This window comes from Tachyglossus aculeatus, chromosome 16, assembly GCF_015852505.1.
Source record: "Tachyglossus aculeatus isolate mTacAcu1 chromosome 16, mTacAcu1.pri, whole genome shotgun sequence".
Lineage (NCBI taxonomy): Eukaryota > Metazoa > Chordata > Mammalia > Monotremata > Tachyglossidae > Tachyglossus > Tachyglossus aculeatus.
In genome coordinates this window covers 49725333-49731332 of record NC_052081.1, presented here as the reverse complement: position 1 = coordinate 49731332, position 6000 = coordinate 49725333, and positions in this window count along the sequence as shown.

Sequence of the window (6000 nt, the reverse complement as noted above, 5' to 3'; positions counted from 1 at the left end):
AACCTCCCCAGCGCTTAGAACAGTGCTTTGCACATAGTAAGCGCTTAATAAATGCCATTATTATTATTATTATTAAGGTGGGGGAAGAACATATATTGAATCCCCATTTAACACAGGAGGAAACTGAGGCACAGAGCTGTGAAGTGACCTGCCTAATCACACAGTCGAGTCACGGAGGCAGGATTAGAACACAGGTCCCCTAGCTTCCAGGCTCGCGCCCTTCCCCCGACCAAGCCACGCCACTTCTCAAGGTTGCAGCTTCAGGAGGATGGGCTTTGGCGGGGGCACAAGAAGCCGACCCTTCTGCCTCTGAGGACTCCCATGGGCGTCCTGCTCCCACTCCCCCCCACCCGAGTGGTCCCAAGCCCACCCACCTGCCAGCCAGCCAGGTAGGGGAAAGAACAGTGGAAAAACTGGAAACCCAGGTGGGGAACAGGGGAGTGACGCTCTCTGCAGACCCCGGCCCTGCTCTCTCAGAGCGGGGCCAGATCAGGCCCGGAGCAGAGCGGAAGGAAAGCTCTCTGCTGCCTGGGACGATCCAGACGGGGGTGGGGTGGGGGCTGGAGAAGCATCTTCTCCAAGAAAACAAAGCCAGGCAGAGATCTTGTTGCAGCATGCAGAGCACATGCAGCACTGCAGCAAAACCAGGCGGCACGGCTTGGAGTCGTTGTCAGTCTGCGGCACGCAGCCCTGCTGCTGGCCAGAGCCTCAAGGGCAAGCGGACCTGAGCCCCCACCAGCCCATTTGGGCCAGAGGACTCCTTTGTCCTGGCCCACCCAGGGACGGCGGGCGAGCGGGTGGGCACCACGGGAGGACAGGGCAGATTCAAGACCATTAACATAGACCTGCATTATGCTCAAGGGCACACACTCCTTTTCCTTCCATCTTCTCACTTTGAAATGGGAAGCTGCTCTCTCAATTCACAGTCAGCCTGGTCCTCAAAAAGAAGGTTTCTCAACATGAGGGCTGATGTGACTGGCAGCAGCCAAGGCTGGGGAGAGTGCAGGGGGCAAGGAAGAGAGGGTCTGTGACCACACCAGCCCCTACCCCCAATCCCTCACCCCCGTGGACTGGTCAGCCACTGCTGTCCTGTCCTCATTCATTCAATCGTATTTATTGAGCGCTTACTGTGTGCAGAGCACTGAACTAAGCGCTTGGGAAGTACAAGTTGGCAATATATAGAAACAGTACCTACCCAACATGGGCTCACAGTCTAGAAGGTCATCCAGCGGGAAGGTCAACTTGCCCAGCTCCAAGATATGACCGACTGTCCCACGGGGTCCTCGGGAACCCATTCCTATGCTCCCCGAAAAGAAACCGTTCCTTTCACTTTACCTGAATCTTTAACCTGTGGCTTAACTGCATTTCCTGTTGTGCTAGCCTGCGTGGAGATGGGCGACAACTGGTCACTCGCCTCTGGGTAAGAACGGGAGAATAAATAACAGTAATAATAAATAATTATGGTATTTGTTAAGTGCTTAACTGTGTGCCAGGCACTGTACTAAGCACTGGGGTGGACACAAGCAGATTGGGTTGGACACAGTTCTTGTCCCATGTGGTAACTGAGGCCCAGAGAAGTTAAATGACTTTTCCAAGGTCACACAGCAGACAAGCGGCAGAGCCGGGATTAGAACCCATGTCCTTCTGATTCCTGGGCCTGTTCTCCACCCACTACCCCAGGCCATCCTGTCCACAACAGGGGAATCGGGGCACATGGAGAAACAGGGTGCTGGTTGCCCCCCAGACACCCGCTTCGTGGTTAAGGACCAGCCACCTGATATCCCTTAATGCTCAATCAACCAATCAATTGTATTTATCGAGTACCTATTCGGTACAGTCACTGGCAGAGTAGAAGAGTATTAAGGAGACCCGATCCCTGCCCTCAAGAAGTTTATAATACAGCAGGGAAGGCGGGACACTGAAGTGATTTACAGAAAGGAGGAAGAAAGAAAGGGGAATATGTATATTCCCTGTCCGTCCCTGAGTCTGTCCCAGAGGCCCAGCACTGACCATCCAACAGCTCTGGCTCACTCTCCGGTGACGTGGCATGGATCACCCAACACACTTCCTTCTCCATCCTTGAGTCTTCCTTCAGAGTTCCAGGAAGGACCATCTAACACCTCTAACTCTCTCCTCACCATGCCTGACTCTCCCCCAGTGACTCGGCACGGACCACCCAACACCCCTGCCTCTCCCCCTAGTAAACCATCACGGACGACTCTTAAACCCCACCTGAACCTACAGGTAACTCCCGATGGAAACTAAAGTTGTGCGCTTGCTTCCTTTTGTTGGTTTTGAGCCTACCGCTTTCCAGCCCCAAAAAGCGGCCCCTCTCCTGGTGCTGTGGGGTTTGGGACTCCCCGTTTCCAGGTTGGACCTGTCCACTACCTTCAGGATCTGTAACCTTCAACCCTGTCCACTCTCAGCCTCTATCTTTCCAGACTCAAGAGTCTTCACTCTTTCAGCCCACACCCATAAGGCAGAAGCTTCTCCACCACCCTGACCATCGTGCAGCCTTCTCCATTCTGTCCTCAACTCCGTTCTGTCCTTCAGCTTTCTCGAGGCCTCAGAGACTGGCAGAATCACCGCTCGGCTGTCTCTCCTCCAGGTTGAATGGTCTCTGCGGGCCAGGGAAGGAAGAAGGCTCCCAGCCCACAGCCAATTCCCCTCCTACCCCTGCCGCCGGGCATCCGTGACCTCCCAGTTTCACACCCGTCAGCGCCGCCAAAGTCATCTGAGCCGAGGGAAGTCCAGGGAAGCACCACCAGCATCTGGAGTTGTGGAAAGCAGCGACGCAAATCTTTTTCCACCACCGTTCAGTTCTCCAAAGGAGGAGTTGAATCCCCCAGCCCTGTATGCCTCAGCCCCAACTCCTCCTTCCCGACTGTCTGGGGGACACGGGATGGGCTTCTGCTTGCACGACTGCCTGAGGCCCCCCCCACCCTCCATCTGGCTTCCTGGGGACCACAAGCCAGACTGGAGGAAAACGGAGCAGAGAGGTTTCTCCCTGAGCGGGATCTTGGATGGGAAGGGAGGGTGGGAGGACCTATGCCTATTTACCCAACGACTCGAAGAGTAGATTGGCCTAAGGAAACATGGGGAGTCCAGAGGGACCATTCCCGTCATCGGCCGTTGGGAGACCCAGTCCAGATGCAGCCCGCAGAAGGGGCAGGGCGGGGCCGTGGGCGAAGGGATGCCAACCTGGCAAGCGAACAAGTCCCCCAGGATGCCGAGCCAACCCCCTACCAGACCCAAAGGACATCAGCCTGGCCTACCCCACACATCCCAACCAGGGCGGCACTGGCCCCCGGCCCTACATCGATCCACCCATCAGGCCGTCATCGCCTCCATGGGTCACCTACTCTGGGCAGAGCACCGCACTGAGCACTTAGGGCAGTACTCTGGAGTAAGTGGACACCATCCCTGCCCTCCATGAGCTCACATGAATGACTACTTAAGTAATCCGCTGTGTGACATTGGGCAAGTCACTTAACTTCTCTGTTCCTCGGTTTCTTCATGTGCAAAATGGGGATTAATTATCTATTCTCCCTCATCCGTAGGCTGTGAGTCCCTTGTGGGATAGGAACTTATGTCCGAACTGAATATCCTGCATCTATCCTAGCGCTCAGCACTTGATAACTGTGGCATTTGTTAAGCACTTAATTTGTGCCAAGCACTGTACTAAGCACCAGAATTCCTTGCAATGCAGTTAGATTGGACACCATTCCTTTTCCATTTGGGACTCAATCTAAGCGGGAGGGAGAAGAGGCACTGAATTTCCATTTTACAGATGAGGAAACCGAGGCCCAGAGACACTTATTGACCGGCCCGAGGTCACCCAGCAGGCAGGTGCCACATTGGGATCAGAATCCAGGTCCTCTCTCAGGCCAATCCTCTTTCCACTCACCATTATTATTATTAATAGGGTTTGTAAGTCAATATGTCCATAAGTACAGAAGTGCTGCAGATGATTCTGAGTGCAAAAGTGCCTAGTTGAGGCAGAAGGGCTGAGGTGGAAGCTGTGTAGAAAAATAACTGTGCCCAGACCCCCACCTCAATTGAAGACTACGCTGGCCCCTTTTTAACTCAACATTTTCCTTACGGAGTCTAGTTTGCTACTCAGGGTATTCAGCGCGGACTACATGTCAAGCACTGAGCTAAGCGCTGGGGTTGATATGAGGTAATCAGTCCCTACCCAAGGCTCACAATCTAAGAAGGCAAGAGGGTAGGTTATCTTATCCCCATTCGACAGATGAGGAAACTGAGGGGGGGAGAGGGGGAATGAGTTGCAGTGGTACAGCCAGGTACCCTCTGAGACCTCTCCACCTCCTTAATGGCATGGGTCTCAATCCCAGGGTGGCATTCTGAAATGCCATTCTGAGCTCACATCTCCTCCAGGAGGCCTTCCCTGATTAGTTTCTTTCCCCCAGACTATACCTCCCCGCACACCGACCAACCACAAATCAATCAATCAAAGGTATTTATTGAGTGCTTACTAATAATAATAATAATAATAATGATGGCATTTATTAAGTGCTTACTATGTGCAAAGCACTCTTCTAAGCGCTGGGGAGGTTACAAAGTGATGAGGTTGTCCCACGGGGGGCTCACAGTCTTCATCCCCATTTTACAGATGAGGGAACTGAGGCACAGAGAAGTTAAGTGACTTGCCCAAAGTCAAACATCTGACACTCGGCGGAGCCGGGATTTGAACCCATGACCTCTGACTCCAAAGCCCAGGCTCTTTCCCACTGAGCCACGCTGCTTACTGTGTGCAGAGCGCTGCACTACGCACTTGGGAGAGCACAATACAACAAAGTGGATAGTCAAGTTCCCACCACCCCTTAGCACTTCTGGGCTCGCTAGGCCTTTGGGGGACACCCAACCCGGCCGTACCACTTCTGCCCATGCCCCCCGTAATCCCCCTACTCCGCTACTCCTTCGGCCCTGATTCACAAACATGTATCACCTCTCCCCCATCCTTCTGCCTCCTGTATGTGAATAATTCTGGGTCTGTCTCCCCATTAGGCCATAAGCACCACGAGGGCAGGGACCAAATCCACCCAATCTATTCTCCTCTCCCAAGCACTGGGGTCAGCGCTGTGCACCCAACGGGTGCTCGGGAAGCACTGTTCCTGATCTGGTGGGATTGATTTTGCCCTGGAGGTTGGGGGCTCTGCGGGGAGCTCAGCAGAACCACCCCACCACCAAGCAGAGGGCTGGACACACCCGACTTCTTCCCCAAAGGGCCCGCTGGCATCTTCAGACACATACATCCATGTGGGTCCTGGGCTGCTGCCCCAGATCAGCGGCCCCCACGTCTGCCCTCGGTCGCCACCGGGAAATACGGGGGCTCCTCGAGGTGGAATAAGGCTGAAGCGAGTCTGGGAGAGACGGACGGGGGGAGCTCATCGGCCCTCCAACCTTAGGAGTACACGACAGCAGCCGTGGCCCGTGTCAACTTCTCAAGTCTGGAAGTGGCCAGACTTGGAAGGAATAAAGATCCAAATGACAACTCCTAGGCCTAGGGTGGCTCCAAATCGGCCAGCTGCTTGAGGTGGGAGAATGCCTGTCTCCCCATCACCTCCGCTAGACTGGAAGTCCCTGGAGAGCAAGAATCCTGCCGGGGAACTCTACTGCCCTCTCCCAAACACTCGGTTGGGCTCTCTGCAAAGGGGACGGAGGACAGAAGGACAGCGCTTGAGTGGTCGAACCTCCCGATGCTGGGTGCTCGGGACCCCCGGGGGAGAGCTCTTGCTTGGCACCGAGCCCCGACGGCCGCTCCTCCGGGGACGGAGAGAGGCCAGAGCCAGCCGGGGAGCGCACCCCAGCCAGAGAGGCCAATGGCCCAGGAAGGGAAGCCCAGACGTCTCCCGCCTCTAACCGAATGCCCTTGCACCGCAGAAATCCTGCCCGATGCAGTGCCTGGCTTCTAAGTGGGTCAGGAAAATAACATCTCTCCCAGGGAGATGGCAGTGCAGTCTGCTTCTGCACAAAACT